General features: G+C 44.3%; 1 long non-coding RNA gene across 1 annotated transcript; it reads right to left on the bottom strand.

The window, feature by feature from the left end:
• Positions 1-5,650: 5,650 nt before the first annotated feature.
• Positions 5,651-22,327, bottom strand: LOC311607476. The gene is made up of 4 exons (XR_014782605.1): positions 21,613-22,327; positions 8,239-8,504; positions 7,250-7,317; positions 5,651-6,866 (listed from the first exon to the last, which is right to left on the bottom strand). It is a non-coding gene; the product is annotated as an uncharacterized lncRNA (long non-coding RNA).
• Between the last annotated feature and the right edge of the window lie 717 nt (positions 22,328-23,044).

The following is a 23,044-nucleotide window of genomic DNA, read 5'->3' on the forward strand; positions in this document are numbered from 1 at the left end:
TAGATATATTTCTACTCTAATATGAGGTATTGTGCCCATATAACTCAATTATAATACAAGGTTTACTTCCAAAAGTTTGAAAGTGCTATTGCAGGCTGTTTAGGATAGACAAGTTATACAAGTTAATTGTTAGTTGATCAAATCGTCATCATATCAATTACTAGTCTATTTTTATCACAAGAATATACATCTTAGGTGCATCGGATAGATATGATTCTATAGAAAGATAAGGTAAAATAGTTAGACAAGGTCTTCAAAAACCTCAGAGACATACAGAATATGGCATTTTAAAATGTTTTTATTATTTTAAAGATTCACTGCCAGCAAGACAGATTAACTCCTGGCAATACCCAGAGGATGATAAGCATCAATCAAAGAATCTCCTTATGAAGATAACTTCAAATGTGGCAAACAAGACACTGAGCAAAAGGTCCTCATTTCTATCACAGACAGAAGTCTGCCTTTAAACAGGGCAAGCATGGATGCAGGCAGAGTCAATGGCCAAACTCTTTCTAGACAGGGTAAGCAAGTCCTCAATATTTCTTGCCTCACAAATATGTCGTCAGATATATTGGGCCAGAAGGCTGAAGATGATGCTCCAACATTATAGAGAGTTTTGGTGACTAGTCAGGTAGCAAACTGTCTCTGTCATCTTTTCATTTGGAAAGCTACTGACCAGCACTCCCAGAATACTCAGCTAATCAAGTTTATTCCTCCTCAAGTCTCTGGTGGGGTTGAAGACCAAATAGTTTAGTTTTACAATTAAGCTTAGTTGTTTAGGAGTTAAGATGGCTAGATAGACGTTTTAAGTTGATAATGATGAGATATGATAGACATTGATTTGCATTCAGAATTGTAGATGCGCCAAGATAGGAAAGATCTTTTTCTTCAAGGCTGTCAAATACAAATAGCCAAAACACTAAGAATGTAACATTTATATAATTCCTGATTGTGTCATGGTTCTTCTTGCTATATAGGTAGTTTATTGTATATATGTGTAATAATATAAATATATATGTAAAAAAATAAGAAAATATTTAATTAAAAAATATCAATAAAGACAAAAAAGGAAATAAAATGAGGGCATAGTATACCATCTACAAGTGCAGCTGTCTTAGGGCTTCATCGCTGTGATAAGACACTATGGCCACGGCAACTCTTATAGAGGGAAACATTTCACTGGGGCTGGCTTACAGTTTCAGAGGTTTAGTCCACTATCATCATGGTGGGAAGCATGGCAGTGTGCAGGTGGACATGGTGCTGGAGAAGGAGCTGAGAGCTCTACATCTTGGTCCACAGGCAGCACAAGAAGGACTGTGTCACTGGGCATAGCTTGATAAGACCTCAAAGCCCACCTCCACAGTGACATGCTTCCGCCCACAAGACCACACCTCCTATTAGTTGTCCACCTCTGTATGGTCCAAGCACTCAAGCACATAAATCTATGGGGGCTCATTCCCATTCAAACCACCACAGCAGCAATTGTAAAGTTGAGGCAAGGATATCGCTTGAACCCAGGAGTTTGAGGCCATCCTTGGTAGCACAGCAAAGCTAAGTCTCTTAATAGAAAAGACAAAAATAAGCTAAAAAGACAGGAGGAAAAAGGAGTTCAGTACCTATGGAGCATTTACAACATGTACACACTTCACTAAACCTTGGAAGGCAGGCAAGCATAGGAGATAATCTTCTTGGACCCTATTGGGTTTGAGTTTATGCACACACTCTCCTTGTAATACTACACTTGACAGCCCCGGCCCTTCACCTGCATGCATTATGTGCACACATCCCTCTCCAAACAGTGTCCTTACCGATCTCCGAATGTCCTCAACTGCTACATGCATAGGGCCACATACTCGTGTCTCTAAACAATAGTATATGCTCCCTCACTCCTGCTAACAATACAATTTAGACAGTTTCTGTTTAGTATATCCCCAACATTTCCAGCTATGAAAAAAAAAGTTGTTTAAAATTGAAAATCATTCAATTTTATCAATAAAGACTCAAGATCCAGGGGTTGGGGTGAAAACCTGCTAGCTCATAGAAGCAGAGGAAGCACCCAGCTGACCTTCCTACTCAGCTCAAGTCTCAGAAGAAAAAGCCCCAAAAGCTCACTAGCTCAGCTTACAGTCCAGGAGGAAAAGGCAAAACAAAACAACAAAGCTGGATAGCTCAAAGCTCAAAAGACAAAACAAACAACAAAAACCAAAGCTTGTTAGCTCAAAGCTCAAAACCCTAAAAGCTTCCTCCTTCGAATCTACGTTGTCTTAAATAAACTTCAACTCCAAGTCCCTCCTACTCTTTAATCCCTGTCAGCTGGTTTCTTGCTCTGCCTCTTGACCTAGAGTAACTTTATTAAATCCTGTGTACATATAGCTTGGAGGAAAGGTACATGCTAGGGCTGGCTGAACCATACCTTAATCACCTGTTTGCAATAAACTGAAAGGTCTTGGGTTAAAAATGTGTGTTACACCCAACAAGGAATAGGTTTTTACAGTTCACAATCTCAAAGTTCACCATGGGATCAAATATCCCACAACAAAGTATAGGAGAGCTGATATGGCCTGAGCTGAGTTTTGAATACAAAATTTTAGGAGGAATCTCCCACTGGCCATCTTATATCTATGCATAATTGGGAATGCAAATTATTAAAACCAGATGCATAATGGTATAGCACATGTGCTATAGAAAAACCATATAACCTAATCTATCAATCAAAAAAGAGAACCACTCAAGCTACCTATTTCATGTACAAGCCCCCTTCATGTAAACCCCATAAAACAAGGCCCCAAACAAGAACAATAATTGGGGCCTTTGATTATTTGTACTGTGTGGTCCATTGTCAATCTTAACAGTATATCCCTCTATAACTTGTACTACCTGCTTATTTCTTTTCCATTGCTTTGTGGACCCATGTTTAACTCTTTGGACAAGAGGCCAAAGCCTGTCCACATGTAATGCTTGGAGGTACAAAGATCGAAACATAGACTCAAAATCCAGATGGGAATACGAGGCAGTCATCTACAAAATGACCGCATTTCTAGGGAACAAGAGAGGGGAACCATGCCCATCTTAAAGAAGATTTCCCAATGAAAGCCACCCTGAAGATAAGTTTTGAAGCATGAAGCAAGAAAAGTTTTCTGTGAGGCAGGGAGAATCTAGACAACCCCCCCCCCAACACACACACACAAAGAATATTCTGAGGGGAATAATTTAGTTTTTAATAGCATTAGAGGCATGTGATAGCAAGTACTTTAGGAAACTACAGTTACTTTTGTATGGGGAGAAGGGACTAAAAGGCAGAAAGAGAACATATTTGCAATGTTCTCCTTGGGTAGTTAACATGACTGATGGTAACAAAGTAAGTTCCATCTTAGCAATGCCAAGTATGTTGGCTGCCTTTCTTGCTATTGTGATAAAGGGTTTATTTTGGTTTGTAGTGTGAGGGTAGTCATCCCAGCGGGGAAGGCAGGAGTGTGAGGCAGCTGGTCACATTGCACTCCAAGTCTGGAAGCAAGATGAACGTAGGTGCTCAGTGTTTTCTCCTTTCTTCTCTTTGTATAAAGGTCCCAGACCATGGAATGGTGTCATCTACTTTCAGAGTGGGTCTCCCTTCTTCGGTTTAGTCTCTCTGAAAACATCCTTATAAACATGCAGAAGCATCTTTCCAGGTGATCTGACAATGATAATTTATCAATGAACTAAATTTGAAGCATACATAGAACACATCCAGAAGACAGCAAGGATTGAAAGATCAAAACTAAAGAGAAAGCTGGGGCCAGACTCATGTATGTATTTGTATCTCTAAACACCTATAGCATCTCAAAGTCTCCCTCATAATGATAACTATTGATGTCTGAGAAGTCCATCAAGAATCTAGGAACTAAAAAAAAATCTAGAGCAAAGAGAAACAGGACAAAAGCAGAGCCAGCAGCAGTGTCTACAATACCAACAATTAACTGGAGGGGCCAGTGTGGGACTCAGGACAAAAACAGTCTGGGACACTCAAGAACTAGACTGCTTCAACGGACAGCCTCACAAAGAAGAATCATGAAGGAGACTGGGGAGCAATGACAGACACCAAGAGCCATTAAAGACAGTAAAATAAAAAGAAGTCATTAAATGTCATACCACATAGACTCCTGGTGTGTTGGTTAGTTTTATGTCTGCTTGACACAAGCTAGAGTCGTTTAGAAAAAGGAAGCTTCAACTGAGAAAAAAACACCCCCATCAGACTGGCCTGTAAGCAAGCATTTTCTTGATGACTGATGTGGTTAATGTGGGAGGCTCAATCTGATGGAGCAGTGCTACTACTGGGCTGGTGGTTCTGGGTCCTAGGATAAGTCAGGCTGTGCAAGCCGAGGTCCCGCTCAAACTAAGGCACCAGCCAAGGACAATACAGGTGGTAAACCTTAAACCCCTACCCAGATCTAGCCAATGGACAGAACACTCTCCACAGTAGAGTGGAGAGTGGGATATTACTTTCTCACATACTCTGGTGCCTCGTCTTTGACCATGTCCCCTGGAGGGGGAGACCTGGTGGCACTCAGAGGAAGGACAGCAGGTTACCAAGAAGAGACTTGATACCCTATGAACATATACAGGGGGAGGTAATCCCTCTCAGGAACAGTCATAGGGGAGGGGAATAAGAGGAAAATGGGAGGGAAGGAAGAATGGGAGGATACAAGGGATGGGATAGCCATTGAGATGTAACAAGAATAAATTAATAAAGGAGAAAAAAAGAAAAAAAAGAACCAGCCAGTGCATTCTCACATGATTTCTGCTTCAGTTCCTGCATCAAGATTCCTCTGTTGAGTCCCTGCCTTGGCATCCTTTGATGATGGACTATAATGTGGCCATGGAAGTAAGATAAAGCCTTCCCTCCCTAAGGCACCTTTTGGTCATGGTGTTTATTTGGGCAACAGAAACCTTAACTAAAACACCTGGTGATCTTTGAAAGAAAGATTCAATAACGGGTTAGGACAAACAATGAGTATGGAAAGAGTAGAGAAAGTGGGCTACCAAGTAAGTAGACTACCAAGCCTTTGGTGCCAAGCCTTCCCAGCTTTCCGGCTAGCATTTGCCTTCGGCGGTACCACCACAACCCCACCATCTCACCCCACCCCAGCCCCAGCCCCATTTAGAGTTCTGTCCTGATTTGTTTTGTTTTGTTTTTGTTGTTGCTCCTTCTGTTTTTATTGCTTTCTGCTGCCTCAGTGTGACTACATCTCTTGGCGTCACAATTCTAGCATTTAGCTAACTAGTAAACTGTGCACTGAGTTATCAAGTAGGCACTGTGAGATATGGGATAGAAAGAGCTGATACAATGTGTTATCATGTAGTAGATACCATGAACAGGATCTCTTTGCCAGGACACCACTGGCAAAATTCCCACCAGTCTTTTAACAGTGGTCAACAATAGGGTGCTGCCTAGTGAGAGGCGAGAAAGGGGTCACCATCTGCTTTTACCATATACGTAAATACAACACATCATTGCAAAGGATGGTAGTAGTGCTTCTTTGTCTTCTTAAGGTTTTTATTATTATTATTATTATTATTATTATTATTATTATTATTATTATTATTAATATTATTGTGACAATGATCATCATCATCATTATAATTTTAAAACAAAGCAAAGAGAGATGTCCTCTATTCTTTTAATCTACAGATATATATCATTTGGCTAAGACTGTCTATAGTTCTTATTTTCTTTATGTTCTCCCCACCCATGGTTCTTTGGCAGTCAGAATTAACTCAATGGGAATCTTGGCAAACGCTCAGTCAGACATTTGTTCTTTTTAATGTCATGGCCACGTCTAGGTAATTGTTTTCCTATACCAATTGGAATCTGGCTTTTAATATAATTGGTTCTTTGCATAGCCAAAAGCCACTTAATGCAAATTAAAACAATGACTCCACTCGATAAATTGAGAATGATAACCACAGCCCTTCTGAGAGACAGTGAAGCTAATTGGGGCTCCATCTTCATAATTTTCTTTTTAGAGACCAAGAGCTGAAACAAGTGGCACCAAGAAGGGAATAATAATTAGCCATTTAATCTAACCCTTGCTATTTGTGGTAGTAATAAATGACACATACAGCAAACCAATTAACCAATGCTCCCCCAGAGCTGGTCAATTACCAAGTTGTGACACGTTCACTTCCTTCTCCTCAAGTCTCCATCTCTATTACAGCCCTCCTCTTCCCTGAGCCATGACAACATCACTGTTGCCTCTCTGTTCCTCCTACATATGTCTTCCATGTCCATCATTCTAATGAAGCCATGGGCTGCCTAAGCTCTTCACTGTAGTAGAAGTAATGGTTACTTTCTGCTATGGTGCCTAGGAGCCTTAGGAATCCAGACTCACGTGCACCAAATTCAGTTTATGTGTCTGGAGCTGAGGTTGTTACAGGGAGTTTAGATTTCTGGCAGGCTTCTCTGTTGTGGTGAATTTCTCTTTGGGACTTCGGTGCAGCCTTCTGTCCCTGCTCCATTGATCAGGACCACCATAGTCTATTGTGGTAAGGTTTCCAGTCTTAACCATGTGTCCCTTTATGGAGGCCGTAGGATCCTCATGGTCAGAGTCACAGACTACAGAGGAGGGTGTTGTTGTGAGTGTATTGGGGATTCACACATAGAGGCCAAAAGTCAACTTCTGTGTTGTATCTCTGATGTCTTTCACCTTGTTTGTTGAGATAAATCTCTCTGGGATCTGGTGTTTGCCAATCCCCTCAAGCTAGATGGCCAAGCAGTCAGATCAATTTGTCTCTGCCTCTTTGCCTCTTCAGTGTTGGGATTACAAATACTTGGCACCTCACACAGCCTTTTCACATCAGTGCTGGGCATGAAACTCTTTTCCTTATGCCTGTATAGTAAATGACTTTGCTAAATGAGCTGATCCCCAACACTGAACCACAGAATTTTTTTCAAAAGGTAATTGTAGCTTTCCTTATGGTAAGACATATCTCTCTCTTAGAGAATTCTGCTTCAATCTGATTTTCTATTTCATTGCTTTGTTGTTTGTTCATGTTTCTCTGAACATGAACCTTAGCTGAACTCACTTTGTAGACCAGGCTGGCCTCGGACTCAGAGAGCCACCTGACTCTGCCTCCCTGAATTCTGGGATTAAGGGTGTGTGCCACCATGCCTAGCTGTTCATTGTTTTTATAAAGGGATTTCTTTTCATTGCTATTACATTTATTTATTTGATTTGTGTGTATAAGTGTTGGGGAAGGGGCTTGCACTTACCTTCACACACAGACAGAGGTCTGGAGACAACTTGTTAGTGTCAGTTTTCTCCTTCCATCACCTGGGGACTAGAGATTGAACTCATGTCATCAGGCTTGATGTCAGATGCCTTCTGTACTGAGCCCTCCCACCAATCCTTTGTGTTCATCTCTTAACAAAAATTTCTAAACTGTACCTACCAGGATAGTGGGTAAGAGGGGAGGACATCCTATTGAAACTTTAGGTGTGAGAAGTCTGGGAGAAAGAGGAAATAGAAGGATCCAGCGGGTCCTGGAAAACTACAGCGAGTCTGGGCCCTGGGGTCCTCCGCAAACTGTGGCAACAGCCAAGGAAAAAATAGGCAGTAAACCTTGAACCCCTACCCGGACTAGCCGATGGACATTCTCCACTGTTGAGTGGAGAAGGAGATCTAACTTTCACACAAACTCTGGTGCCCCATATTTGAACATGTCCCTTGGACGGAGATGCCTGGTGGCACTCAGAGGAAAGATAATAGGTCACCAAGGAGAGACTTGATACCCTATGAGCATATACAGGGGGAGGAGGTCCCCCTCAGACACAGACTTAGGGGAGGGGAGGGGAGTAGGGGGGAAGTGGGAGGAAGGGAGGAATGGGAGGATACATGGGATGGGCTAACAACTGAGATGTAATATGAATAAATTAATTTTTAAAATGTAAATAATAATAATAATAATAATAATAATAATAATAATAATAATAAAGTTAAAAAAATTTAAAAAAAAAGAAAAAAATTTCCACTCTGCGGCATACTATTACACCCACATGATTGGGTTTGTATAAAACTTCTAATGCACTTTGAGCACACATAAAGCTTCCCATCTCTGCTTAAGAAATTTATTTCCCGACAATCTCCTTTAACAGTGACATTGCCAGTTGGCAGGAGGCCTCAGAGGTCTCTCCTGATATCAGGACCTACTCTGACATTAACCAGCACCCAAATGAATGAGACCATTCCACAAACTGATTACCGTGTCTTCTGCAGCAGATTTCTAGCAGAAGGGAGGAAAGCTCTTCCTGGTAGGTTTGTCAGATACTACTTGCAGGGACTACTGAAACAGCACCCACATGTTTCTTTCTCACACACCAGGAAATCCGTCCAGTTCTCAGGTCTCACCAATCATGTGCAGGGCAAGATTATCAAACCCAGTCAAGCCCTTTCATCACATGTAATCCTACTTCTGGAAGACTTTATCCAGGCATCCAAAATATTGCAGTTTCAGAGATAAGAATCTCCCTAGAAGAGACAGAAGAAATCCTCAAGAGTAGAATTCTGGGTACTCAAATAGCATGATAATAAACATCTTCAGTTAGCCAGGTGGACCTTTCCAAGGCCATTAATACGGAGGTATTGCCAAGTGTGTGTGGTCAAGTTTTCTGCCTTTATGAGATTTCTAGTCTAGCAAAGTCCAAGCTGAAGCAGAAAAGGAATTTATATGAGGACATTAGGAGGTTCTAGAATCTTTCAGAATCAGGGAATCATATTTGGAAGCCATCTACTTGGGTACAATGAAACTCACAGGGCTTAAGTTCTGGCCATTTTTGTTTTGAGATTGTTTCCAGAGATTAAGAAAGCTTTGGTGGCTGGGAAGATGTATTAGTAATTAAGTGTGTACTGCTCTTGCAGAGGACCCTAGTTTGGTTCCCAGCACCCACGTAGGGTGGCTCACAATTGTCACCAACTCTAGATTCAGAGCACATGACCCAGATACAATCTTCTGTCCTCCACTGGCATTAACTCATGCACAGAAGTCCCCCACCCCGCAAGTAAAAATAAAAACAACAAAAAGAAATCTTTGGGTTTTTCTTCACCTTAGAGTTTCTTTCCTTTTTCACACAAGACCTTGTAACCCAGTGTTTAGCCCATTTTGCTTTCGCTGTCTGAGAACCCGGCCTTCAAGTGAGCACTAGCAACACCTACTTCCTTTCAGGTATCATCTTTTTTATACGAGAGAATTCACAAAGCCAGGAGGGGATTCCAAATGAGTAAATTAAGTACAAAGGCAGAAGCAGGTGGGTCTCTGCAAGTTCCAGACCATCCTGGTCTATAAAGCAAGTTCCAGGACAGCCAGGACTATTGTATAATGAAACCCTGTCATGAAAAACCTAAAGTAAATAAACAAACAAATAAATAAGAAAAAAAGTCTCTCAAACAGCTAACAGCTTCTGAAACAATAAAGACGTAAAATCATCAGTGACCACACGTATAATCTAGAAGATTCAAAACCAAATGTTTACTGTTTCTCTTAATAGGGATCTGTCTTCATAAGTCACCATCCCTTTAAAAACTTAAGAAGAAGGAAGAGGAGGAGGAGGAGCAGGAGGAGGAGGAGGAGGAGGAGGAGGAGGAGGAGGAGAAGAAGAAGAAGAAGAAGAAGAAGAAGAAGAAGAAGAAGAAGAAGAAGAAGAAGAAGAAGAAGAAGAAGAAGAAGAAGAAGAAGAAGAAATAATGCTACCAGCTGCAGGGCAGACAGTCCTCTTCTCCATCTGAGGTTTTGTAACTCAAGAAGGAAGTGATGTTCAGGCACCTTGCCTTAACAGCCACCCAGAAGGGGGAAGTAAGCACAAAAAGTAAACAGCCATCTCTGGTGTAGGAATCCCCCAGAGTCTGACACCTGCACTAAAGTCTCTGGAAGCCGTTCACACACGCAGAATAGGAACAAGGCAGTTACACTCTTACAGCTTCACCCCGACCCTATCACCCCCCTCCTGCTCATTTTCAACCACTCTCAAAAGCTAGCTAAACATCTGAGCTCTGCTCATCTCTTAGGGATTGTACTAAGAGTTCACAGGTTATGTGATGTCACATGGGAAGGGGAGGAAGGGCTGTGAACACCAAGAAGTCCTATAGGAGCCACATTATAAACAGGCCTGGTGGCTTTCCACCCATGGAGTATGGGTGATGGGGCTAACTGCACATGCTGCCTGTGGCATGGCAGGTGGCTAAGTATGGGGCAACGGACCAAGAAATAACAGGAAAAGACACAAAGAGCAGACTTGGTGATGAGGAGGGAACGCTTTGGCAAAGTTTCCACTAAGCACAGCGCATCTGATCCATCATCACAAGGAACAGAAGTGGGCTGCCAAATTGTTTTATAGTTTGCTTTCTGCTGCTGCGATAAAACACTGACCACAGGAACTTGGGGATGAAAGTGTTTGCTTCATATTCTGGTTCAAGTTAACAGTTCCTCACTGAGGGAAGTCAGGCCACTGACTCAAGGGAAGAACCTGGGGGCGAAAACTGAAGAGATCATGCAGCGCTGCACTGCTTCCTGGCTCTCCCCTCCTCTCCTCTTCCCGTCCTTGCCTTCCTCTCTGCCCCCCCCCCCAGGGTTTCTCTGTGTAGTCTTGGCTGTCCTGGAACTGGCTTTGTAGACCAGAGAAGCCTCACACCCAAGTTCAGAGATTGGTTCTTTTATTCTTATTTATTTATTTACTTTATTCATTTTATATCACAGATTGCAGCCTCCTCCCTCCCCTCCTCCTAGTCCCAATGTCACACCCTCTTCTCCCATTCTTCCCTCCCCTTCTCCTCAGAAAAGGAGAGCCCTGGCCCTGTATCAACCCTCTCCCCTCAGCACATCAAACTGCATCAGGACTAAGCACATGCTTTTCCACTGAGACCAAGCAAAGCAGCCCAGCTAGGGAAAATGACCCAAAATCAGGCAATGACATCCATGTCAGAGACAACACCTCTCCAACTGCTAGGGGGTCCACATGGAGACCAAACTGCCCATCAGCTACACATGTGTAGGGAGCCTAGGTCCAGTCCGTGCATGCTCTTTGGCTGGTGGTTCAGTATATTTGAGCCCCCATTGTGCCCAGATTAGTTGACTCTGTTGGTCTTCTTCTAGAGTTCTTATCTCCTCTCGTCCCTTTATCCTTCCCTCAACTCTTCCACAAGACTCCCAGAGCTCCACCTAACGTTTGGCCCTGGGTCTTCAGCATTGCTTTCGATTCCTTGCTGGGTGAAGCCTCTCGGAGGACAATTACACCAGGCTCCTGTCAGCAAGCACAGCAGAGTGTCATTGGTAGTGTCAGGGGTCGGTTCTCTCCCATGGGGTGAGTCTCAAGTTGGGCCAGTCATTGGTTGGCTGTGCCCTCAATCTCTGTTCCATCTTTATGCCTGCACATAGTGTAAGCAGGGAACTTGGGGTTGAAAGTTCTTATGGGTGGGATGGTGTCCCCTTCACTCCACTGGAAGTCCTGCCTGGATATTGGAGGTGGCCACTTCAGTCTCCATATCCCCTAGTGCTAGGAGTCTCAGCTAGAGTCATCCCCATATCCTTCCAGCATCCATTCCTGGCGCAGGTCTCCAGCTTGTCCCAATAGATGCTCTAGCCCTGCTGGTTTCCCTTCTCTCCCCCAGCCCTCTCACCTCCACTCCTGCTCTCCAGACACTTGATTCACCCACCCCCACCCCTTGTCCCACCCGGTTCCGGTTCCCTCTCCATCCACTTCCATTGTCTATTTCCCCTTCTGAGGGAGAGTTAAGCTTCCTCCCTTGGGCCTTTCTTCTTACCTAGCTTCTCCTGGGGTGGCGCTGCTCTCTCTCTCTCTCTCTCTCTCTCTCTCTCTCTCTCTCTCTCTCTCTCTCTCTCTCTCTCTCTCTCTCTCTCTCCTCTCTCTCCCAACACTAATCAAGAAAACGCCCCATAGACTTGCCCGTTGGCCTGTGTAATTGGAAGCATTTTCTCAGGAGAGGTGCTCCCCTTCCCAGATGACCCTAGCTTGTGTCAACTAGCTGGCACACAAGGAGAAAAGGCGAAAAGAGTTATCACAGGCAAAGAGCCCAGAGGCCGAAAGCTGTATGTGTACATGCTAAACATGGGGCTACCAGGAACGTACAGATTGCTTGCAGGAAAAAGAGGATAGGAAAATACCCAGGGCCCACTCAAGAAAGTGCAGAGGATCATGGGAATTGTTCCAGCAGGAAGTGCTTTGTTAACATATACTACAAAGACCAGTCTTATGTATAAGAAGCAAATTGGGAAAAGAAGGCAGCAAGACCAGTTAGGAGGCTTTTCAATGGTGCCTGCAGCTAACTGTGCCCTCCGTGCATACCGGGCACTCTTCCAAACTCTTTACACATTTTATTTTACTTAATCCTCACCGTGATCAGGAGAAAACCGATGCACTGGAGCCCTCACTGTGGGAGTTCAAGCTGAGGAGTACCTAGCAATGGATTAAACCAGGAGTCTGGCTCAGCACTCTACAGATTTTTTTTTTCACCTCTCCTTTTCCGGACCCAGATATGTGTTGTGGGGCCATAACAGGGCAGTAGGAACTGCCACGGAGAAAGGGGATGGAACTAACTGCATTTCTCAAGGTGGCTGTAGCTAAGGCAAGAGATAAGATAACAGGTACCAGTTCCCAAGGACCAGGGAAGAGGATTAGAACCCATGAGAAAGCATTCTAATTGTGCAAAGTGAGAGATATTCTTATGAAACTTCTAGAACTGCTTCCCTGGACTGCCTGCCTTGCTCTCCTTCCTCTCCATCATGCACAGCCCAGCGACAGCCCTTAGCCAGATCAATGTCAGTTCTAAAGATACAGATCTTCACGGTGATGCCACTGAGTTCTCTTGTGCTGGATGCCTCTCATCTTAAGCAAGAGGCTTTGTGCTGTGCCAAAGGAATTAGTGAAGAGTAAAAGAATCGGATGGAGGGGCTGGGTAGATGCTCAGCAGCTAGGAGCACTCGCCGCTCTTGTAGAGGACCAGAATCTAGTTATAGAACCCACATTGGACCACTCAGAATCACCTGTAACTCTAGCTCCAGGGAATCTGATGCCCTTTGGCTTTTGAGGGCACGCGCGCGCACACACACACACACGTTCATGTACACTAAAAAAAAAATTCTGAGCATAATGTAAAAAGGCTTCCTGGAGCCCACAAAGATCCAATCTGCTTAATTAAGCAAGGTAGTCACCTCGCACAACCCCCAGATAAACTCCCACAGTGAAAGAGATCAACAGATCAGACTAGTCTTCCATGAACTCAATAGCTGGGGGCTGGCTTAGGGTAGCTCTCTAACTCCTCTCACATAATACAAAGGCTGTAGGCAACAGAGAACCCTGAGAATTGCCACTAGCTCCCTGACAGCATCCGGGGCCTTCTTTCTAAAGCATTGTTGTCCAAAGGATTTACTCCCTCCCACCTTCACTCCTAGTTGTTCCTCATATAAAGAGAGGCACACTTTTAAACTCTTCAAGAGTTTATTTGAGCAAGCAACAGTCCACAGATCTGGAAGTGCAAAACCAGAAGAGACCGGGACTCCATCAGAGATGCCCAGGGACAAGCTTCTGCAGAGTGAGCATGTATCTGGCTATAGTGACATGGCTTCCTTACTTTGTCCATCCCAATGCAGAGTCCCCAGTGCAGTTAAGTTTATGTCAGGTGGCTGCTTCAGTGTGTGTGTGTGTGGTGGTGGTGGTGGTGGGGTTCCTCTATCATAAGCATTTACAAATAATAAGGTCAAGCTAAGCGGTTCAGCAAGTTTATTCTAAAGGTGGAACTAGCTTTATTAGCTAGGGAAATTTTCAGGCCTGGTCTCCATTTCAATTTACTTAAGTAATTCTCCACTTTGCTATACCCTCAGCCAGCTGAAAGAGGAACCATACACTCCTGGTCACCGCCTTTGGAAGATCTCACTAGTCACTGGGACAAAGGGTCATGTAGGCATTATCATCATAGACAATTGCCCTGGGACAAAGGATACTGTCGCTGCCATTGATGGTGTCTGGGCTCAAGCTTTTAATCCTGTGGTCTTAATTTGGTCACTGGATAGATGTCAACTGTTGAAAAGCTTTTGAAACCCTGGAGATGTTGTGACTATAGGGAGGGTTATAGGCAAAGGCTGAAAACAAATACCCTGAAGAAGAAATCTCCAGGCCCAGGATGGAAACAAGCTGGTGAAAGCAGAACCTCCTGTTGGACAAAATCATTGGATCAAATTTTAAGATATTTAACATTTGCCAGTAATCCCAGCGCTCAGAGAGACGGAGACAGGTGGATCTCTCTGAATTTGAGGCCAGCCTGGTCTACAGTGAATCCAGGACAGCCAAGTCTACACAGAGAAACCCTGTTGTGGGGAACAGGGGGAGCATTTAACATTTTTGACATCTCTGATTTGTCAGAGAATCCCAACTCTCACCACCTCTCCTGAGCACCCAGTATCTAATGCTCATCTGCCTTGCAGAAGTGCCTGTGTGAGCCTTGCAGAAGTGCATGTGTGAGCCTTGCAGAAGTGCCTGTGTGAGCCTTGCAGAAGTGCCTGTGTGAGCCTTGCAGAAATGCAAGTGTGAGCCTTGCAGAAGTGCATGTGTGAGCCTTGCAGAAGTGCATGTGTGAGCCTTGCAGAAGTGCCTGTGTGAGCCTTGCAGAAGTGCATGTGTGAGCCTCGCAGAAATGCAAGTGTGAGCCTTGCAGAAGTGCATGTGTGATCTTTGCAGAAGTGCATAAGTGAGCCTTACAGAAGTGCATGTGTGAGCCTTGCAGAAGTGCATGTGCAGAAGTGCCCGTGGAAGGCTAGCAGCCTCACTGAGCGGTTGAGAAGTATTGTGTCACTGAAGCTTTTTTTCTCATCTTAGAGACATTTTTAACTGTCTCTAATCTGAAAACAGCAGTGAGGAGGAGTCAGTGTTCTGACAAGCAAGGGAAAAAGGAAACAAATAAACAAAAACAAAAACACAAAACAAAACAGAGCTACCTGTAGCCAGAGGGTTGGCACTGCCTGGAATTAAAGGACAAATGATGCCCCATCAATGATTCTGTTATTAGAGAGGGCCTTCTGAAACTGCCCCTGGCATGAGAAGGGACCAGTGATAATCTGTGGTGCCCTGATGATCTGAGAGCAACCCCTGGACAAAGGATGAGCTGCTTTGAAAATAAAGTCCCTTGCTTTTAAGTATAAAGCTAACTTTTGAGGTTCTTTGTTACAACAAATAGTGGCTCCATTGACCCCAGTTCCCCTAAGGATTAAGGCACAAGCAGAGCTCGTACCTCCTAAATTCAGGTAGAATTTGTTGGAGGGTTTGGGATGGGAGTAGAGTTACTCTGGAACCATTGATCTGGATGTCAGCTCAAAACACAGCTCTGGCTCCAACTGTCAGAAGAAAGAGTTTATTTTGAACCAAGTATGAGTGACCATGCCCAGGAGCTAAATGGCACTCAGGCATATCATACAAGCAGTTGCATAAGCTTTTTATAGTCGTGGAACAAAAGAAACCCATTAATAAATGAATTTATTGAATATATCAGGTAAGAAGATCACAGCAAAGCAGGAAAAATATCTGCTTTAAGTGTCAAATGCTATCCAATTACAGTCCCTCTCAGCCTCCCTCCCCATTAAGTAGCATTTGTAATCATGGTTAGAAACAACTTGTAAAAATTTTAAGAAGAGATACTATATATGAGCCAATGCCTACTGTGACTTTAAATCAGAGTTTGAAGGGGACACTGCCCTCAGAGAAAGGGTCCCAAGCAGGGAAATCCTGTCCTGCTGCTCTATCCCTTAGCACCATCCCAAGCATGAGGGTAACATGGTAACAAAGGATGAAGACAGGAGAAGAACAGCCAAGAGGATGGGAGAGCAGCCCAGGAGAACAGAAGATGCACAGACAAGGACTACTCCCCCAAACTTCACCACCGCCTCCTGCAGTCCTCACCAATTTCCTGTACTGGTAAATGTATTAATTAGAAATATATTTAGACAGTCTTAGTTAATCAAGGGAAATGCTTGTGGATAGGCACTTTGCATGTGTGGCAGGACATTGTAGGGAGACACCCCCAATGTATATTTCCTCTTGTATTCTGGGTCCCTGGGTGAGTCTGTGGACATCAGGAAGGCTTATCTCCTCAGGGAATAGATGCCAAGAGTAGAAAACAAAAGACTATCTGTTTAAAGTTCCCAGCTCCTCCACCTGCTGAAGAAGGCCCTAGAGCAACCATGGATCCTGCCATGTGGCTATGACCCAGAGGCTGAAGGTCCCACAACCAGCCCACCTGGGCCTGTACTCCAAGCAAGGGAACCCAGAGAGGAGAGACACAAAAGCACATTTGATGGAAGAGGTTGTGAGAAAAGCTGTGTGAGGACTACAAACAAAGACCACAGCCCCCTTGGTAGTCTGTAGCAGGGAGCAAGCAGAGAGCAACATCCACCAATGGAAGGATGCCCTGTCAGACAGGGGAAAGGCATCGAGGAGAATGAATCGGGGCATCTTTCTCCCTTTCCCTTTTCCAACATCATATGGTAATGAGACATCAGAGCTCATATGGAAGTGCCTTGGCCTACAGATGGTCATAACACAGTATTAAATGCACACTTCGATTTGGGGGGGCTCAAACCAACACCAGTGTCTCTGATTACTCTTCTACCTCACTGGACATACTTCAAGCTAAGTATGGAGGCTTGACACAGGGAAGCAAAAGCAGCTGTCTCCAGGTTGCCCAGGCTCTTCCAGACTCCTGATGTCCCCTTCCTGTGCCCTATAGAGTATGTGAACAAGAACTCTGGGAAAGAAGCTGTGTCTGCAGAGACTGACAGGCAAGCAGAACTGCAGTACTGTGGAGAGACAGGAGTGTTAGCGGTCCAAAGGCTGATCATGCTATCTTAGGCTATATTAATGTCCACCCCTGCCCCCAACCCCGTCTAGCCACCCCTTGTCCACCTGTGTCAAAGCTAACATCCTGTGACTAATAAATAAATGCCTTTAGAATCTATTACCTTAGCAGATCCTTGACTTCCCCAACTCAAAAACTAATAGTGCCATCAGATGCTATCTGATGAGCTACCTAGAAAAGTGTTCCCCATTTTGCTGTAACCTTCTCTGATGTAGCTACCAATGCATTTTAAATGGCCTTGGCTTGTGACTTTGTTCTGTAAACTATAAAACTTCACAAAACTACTGCTACATTGGAACATGGAATTTGGGGTAACCTAAATGTGTTCCCAGACCATGGTCACTCAAAGTGGCTCCAAAATAAACTATCTCTTATTCCCTTTAAGAAGAGAGCTGTGTGGCTTTGTTTATTTTGTTTTACATTTGTAAGTGCAAATGCTAGAACAGAGAGACAGGGGCAGGTCAGGACTGAGGCTAGCTCAGAGCCAGCAGAAACAGAAGCTTGCGAACTCGTCAGGGAAGAAGGCAGGTGGTGGCAGGCCAGTGTACTTTTGAAAAACTCCTCATGCCAGGAACTAGGGTTGGCAGGAGTCAAGCCAACATGCCAGACTCAAGATCAGCCAACAGTTGTCCTGCCCTTTGTCCTGAAGGCAATACGACAAGCGCAAACACAGTGTGAGAACAGGACGGAAGGGGAATGTTAGCTAAAAACACAAAGGGACTCCAAGAGAATGCCCGTTCTTCAGTGTCCTGGAGCTTTGACAACCAACCTTGACTGCTATATCAGCAGGCAAGTTTCCTTTAAGGTCCGTCAGAGTTCTGGAACCTGCTCAGCCTTGGGGACAGAGTTAACCTTTGAGGTTGTGTAACGTGGCAGAGAGAGTCACCTGCAGTAAGAAGAGCACATTTCATGTTTGCCTGGACTCTTCAGGCTGTAATAGATCTGGTGGGGGAGAGAGAGAAAGGGAGAGGGGGAGGGGGAAGGAAAAGAGAGGGAGAGGAGGGAGGAGGGAGAGGACAGTGATGAGGAAAGAAAGTTTGCCAGCACTGATTCTAGGCTAACTGGTTCTTTGCCCACCTTTTCTCGTAGCATAGCAACAAACAAACAACAATGAAACTGAGTTACTTACTAGACAGGAAGCTCCTGGACAGCTGGCTTTGTGTTTCTTCATAGTGTGAGCTCCCTGACTTAACAAAGTGCATGGTACTGGGAAATGCCCAATAGTTAGTGAATATGTGGGTGAGTCCTTGCTTCATGAACACAGACGATGTGGACCACCGTCTAGTTTGTGTGAGGCAACACACATTTTGCTGTAATTTGCACAACCAATGCAAATGAAAAGAGTGATAGTGGCAAGGTCATAGAAGAGAACTTTGTTTTGTTTTCATCTGACCACTACATGTGGAAGTTACATACTCAGGTCATAACTAGACAGCATAGTTAGATAGCAAAGCACATCTGATGAGAAGGGTATTATGGGACAGGAGTATTTCTGAAGGGTGGAAATAGGCATCATGACAGATGTCAGGACTATGGATTAGGAACAGATTCCTTTCACTGAGATCGATGTGTTGTATGTGTGCATAGACTGCGCGTCCAGATTTCAGCTCTTAATGTGAGTACTAGGGCTATGAATGCAGATGCTCGTGCTTGCATGACAAGTAACCTCTCCAGCCCAGTGAATAGTGTAAGGGCTAAACGACTAGTATCTGGCTAATACTTGGTCTACATAAAGAATCCAAGGCTGAAGGGGAAACCAAAGTAGAATTTTAGTGAGATAAGACTGGTGGATAATCACTGGGCATAACTGCTGAAGGATGCTTGGACGTGGAGATGCGGACAAGTAGGAAAATGTAAGACCTACCGTATAGAGAGAACCAGGTTCTTCCTTTGTTTATCAGGGAATCCAACTCTCATTTAAGTTCACCCTTTCCCCTTCGACTCATCAAGGCCTCACCATGCTCAAGTCTCCTCCATATGAAAGGAAAAGAATAGACCAGTCAAAAACTAAGCACATTTCTCCTCTTCCCAGAGAGTGATACCAGTTTGTGTCCACTTTAACGCCCGACTCCTGCAACTTGTGTACATGCTGCAGGATGCATCTTTCTCCAACCATGAGATGGCACTTGGTGAGGTCAGGGGCATCCTCATTGTTGTTAAGTCTCAACAGCACACTTCTGAATGCATTCTCTTTCCAGCAGCCCACCTTGGGGGCCACTTCTTCTTCCTTGACTGGACTCCTTCCTCCCATGGGTTTCTCTGTAGCCTTTCTTCTTTGTATTGTCATTCTCCCCTGCCTTTCTCTTAGTCTTTCCTCTCTGCATTGTCATCCTCTTTTGGAGATTTCATATCACAATAGTATTGGTTCTACTGGGTTTGGAGGGTGATCGTCTTTCATGATGTGTTCCCCCTTCTGAGATGTCATTCATTCCCTTGGGTTTCAGACACAGATGAAAATAACACCAGGCCCAGATCCTCCTCTGAGATATTTTAGCAAGTCTCCATTCTTGAGTTCAAGCACCTGTTTCCTAGACATGTCCCATGGGGTATCTCATAGAGCACATGCCACACTGATGCTCATCTGAAGGACTAACATGAAACTGACAAGGGTCAAACTACACATAACCAGGCTTTGGATAGACAAAAAATTGGCTTTGGAATCACCTGTCATAAGCCAGAAAGATGGCAGAGAGGCTAACGGCCAAACCTGACCACCTAAGCTGGGCTCCTCACCAGGTCCAAGGAGATGCAAGGAGAAAGCCCATTTCTGTAAGCTATCCTCTGGCTTTCATGTGTATTCACAAAGAAATAAATAAATGCAATTAAGGGAAGGAAGGAAGAAAGGAAGGAAGGAAGGAAGGAAGGGGAAAAAAAAAAGAACCTTCTGTCATGGGTAAATTCCAACAGTAAAATAATTATCTAAAGAAAATATTAGACCGTGTCCCCCCGCCCCTCAAGGTAAAATAGTTGAAAATAGCAAAATAATTAAAATTTTAAAAGTTTTAAAATATTATTGCTTGCGGCTTGGTGAACAATCAAAAGGAAACTGATAAAAGTTTAGATGTCTAAAATTTGATGCTGTAAATCTGACATCATAGAAGCAGTTATGTTCAAATGAAATTTAGCATGGGAAAGGTTAAACTGCAAATATCTGAAAGAGGAAGAAAGGGAAGTTGACATATCAAGCCTTCATTGTACAATACACATGAAAAAGGCTATGTCCTGGTGCAAATAATGTTGGTCAAAGCGCACGCACACACACACACACACACACACACACACACACACACACACACACACACACGGAAAGAATTTAAACCTGCCATATAGAAAATGGAGCAAAGAATTCGAATAGCATAATGGAAGAGCTCGCCCCGAGAACAAATCTGTGCCATGAAGTCCATCAGGGTTTGCCATGATGGGGTCTTCACATGCAGTGAGAAAAGAAGCAGGGTCACAATAGAGAGCCCAGCGCCCTACTCTGCCAGGTGTACCTCAAGTCCTAACATCCATAGCAGTCTCATTTTACATCTCCCACACTCTTAGTTTACTTTTTCTGGTGCCACAACAGAAAACTGCAGACTGGACAAATGACAAACAACAGAAATTACTCTGGCTGTGGCTTGGAAGGCTGGTTTATCAGGTACTTTCTCACTGATACAAAATATCTGACAAAAAGCAACTTAAATAACGGGGTATTCTAGTTCATTTCCATTGCTGTGGTAAAATACCCTACCCCTGAAACCCCCAAACAAGCAAACAAAAAAAAAACTTAGGGAAGAAAGGGTTTACTCTATGTCCCACTTCCAGGTTACAGTCCATTAGTGTGAGAAAGTCAAGGTGGCAGGAACTTGAAGCAGCTAGTGACATCACATCCCATCGAGAGGGGAAAGGAATACATGTATGCATGCTTGCGTGCTTGTGCTCAGCTCAAATTCTCCACTCTTACCCAGTTCAGGATCTTCTTCCTAGGAGATGGTACCGCCCACGGTGGGTCAGATCTTCTCATATCAATTAACTTAAGACAATACCCACAAATACGGCCACAGGCTAACCCAAAGTAGACAACCCCCTCACTAAGACTATCTTTCCCAGGTGGCTCTGTGTTGTTAAGGAAGATAAGCATTACAGAGAGTTTATTGTGGCTAACAGTTCCAGAGTACTGTCTATCATGGCAGAGAAGGCATGGTACCACGAGTGTGAGGCAGCTGTGCACATTGCATCAGCAATGACACATCAGCTTGCTTTCCATCTTGATTCATGCCAGGACCTCAATTCAGGGAATGGTGGTGCCTACACATGAGGATGTTTGGGGTCTTCCCACCTCTGTTAACACAATGCATAGACTCCCTTACACACACACCCAGAGCATTCTCTCCTAGGTGATTCAAGACCCTGTCAAGCCGACAGTCAGTATTAACCATCACAGCTGAGGAGACTTCCATCTGAATCATAGCATGGTGGAGAGCAGCACACAGTGAGAAAGTATGTTCATGCATGTGCACATCCTCATGAAAGGGAGACTGAGAGAGACAGGGAGGAAGGTAGGATGGCCACAACAAGGGCCCACTCCTAAGGTAAATGCATGAACCCTGGCAGGAAAGCACAGCCCGAAGATCTTAATCCCTACATGAAGGCCCAGCTCTTAAGACTGTTACTATGGCAATTAGATCCCAGCATGACTTCTTGGAGGGGAACTTTAAGTCATAGCAACCAACTGTACCTTATGAAATGTCCATCTTGCATTTGCTGTCACACAAGGGACCATCAGCCTAGAATTTTCCTTCAAGTTTCTCTTGCTTTCCTTACTTCCATTCTATGGCCACTCCCTCCCTTTCTGGCTCCATAAGTTTCTCAGTGTGCTATCTTCCCCGTTCCTATTGCTGTCTAGGTGATCTTTACTTTGGTCTAACTATATATAGCCTCTTAACTGGTCATACTGGTTCACTGAAGTCTTTCAAACCACTCCACACCTTGCCAAGGAAAGCGACCTTCCTAAAACACAAATAGGATCCTGTACCCTTCACAGGTTCCCTGTGTCCTAGGCGTGGCTTGCAAGGCCTTTCCACATATAAGGTTCCAACCTAGTCACACCACCAGAGATACTGCAGCTTTCCCTGTGGTTCAAACCTGCGCCTTCTCTGACTCTGATGCAGTCTGCATGCTTCGCCCTCTACTCCCCTTCCTGACGCCCTCACTCCAATGCCTAGAACCCTTGTCCTCCCAAGTCTTGCTCATTCAACAATAATTACAGCTGCGTACTTTCTTGTCTGGCTCTCCTCGTCAAGCCTTTAAGACAGGGTCATAGCCTATTCACCTTCATGCTCTTAGTAGCAAGTGCAATAAATAATACTTATAATTACCAATGAGTAATGGGGTTAGCCATACATGGTGAGCTGATGGATGGAAGTTATTTAATCTTGACCACAATCCTGCAGTAACAGGTATTATTATCCTCATTTAAGGAAGCTCAAAGAAGTTAATTAGTTCCAGTCCCCAGGGCAGGTAGGGAAAAAGAGTCATCTTCTTATCAGTGCAATTACGTATGTGTTCTTTCTATCCCATTGCTCTGCACCTTTCAACTGAATGCAACAAAGCAAAACCAAAAACCAGATATGAGAACACGGCTCCCACAAAGGTGGCGCTGAGAACTGGATTCGTTTTTCTCATTGCTGCGGCAAAACATCTGACCAAAGAACTTTATTGGAAGGGATTCCTTCGATTCCCAGTTTGAGGGTGGTGAGGACTTGGTGTCAGGAGTTTGGGGCACCTGCTTGCACTGCATCAGCAGTCAAAAAGCAGAGAGCAGCAAATGCTGGTGCACGGCTTGCTTCCTCCTTTCTCTTATTCATCCCAGGCCCAGGCCCAGGCCCCAGACCAGGAAAAGATGCCACCCATACAGAGTGGGTCATCCGTATTAATGAACTGATCTAGAACCACCACCCCCCCCCCCCCCCCCCGCGCAGACATGCTCAGAAGTTCTTCTCCTAGGCGACTCCAGGTCCTGTCCAGTTGACAATATTAATGAGCAGAAGAGTCAACAGGGGAGGGAAGCACTTTAGACAAAGTGCCATGCAGTGCAATAGAAGCTGTAGGAGGGTGGAAAGCAGAAGAGAGAGATGCCATAGGGAAAATGATGGTAAAAGATGATTTAA

The sequence above is a fragment of the Acomys minous genome (assembly GCF_964271855.1).
Source record: "Acomys minous genome assembly, chromosome: 10".
Classification (NCBI taxonomy): domain Eukaryota; kingdom Metazoa; phylum Chordata; class Mammalia; order Rodentia; family Muridae; genus Acomys; species Acomys minous.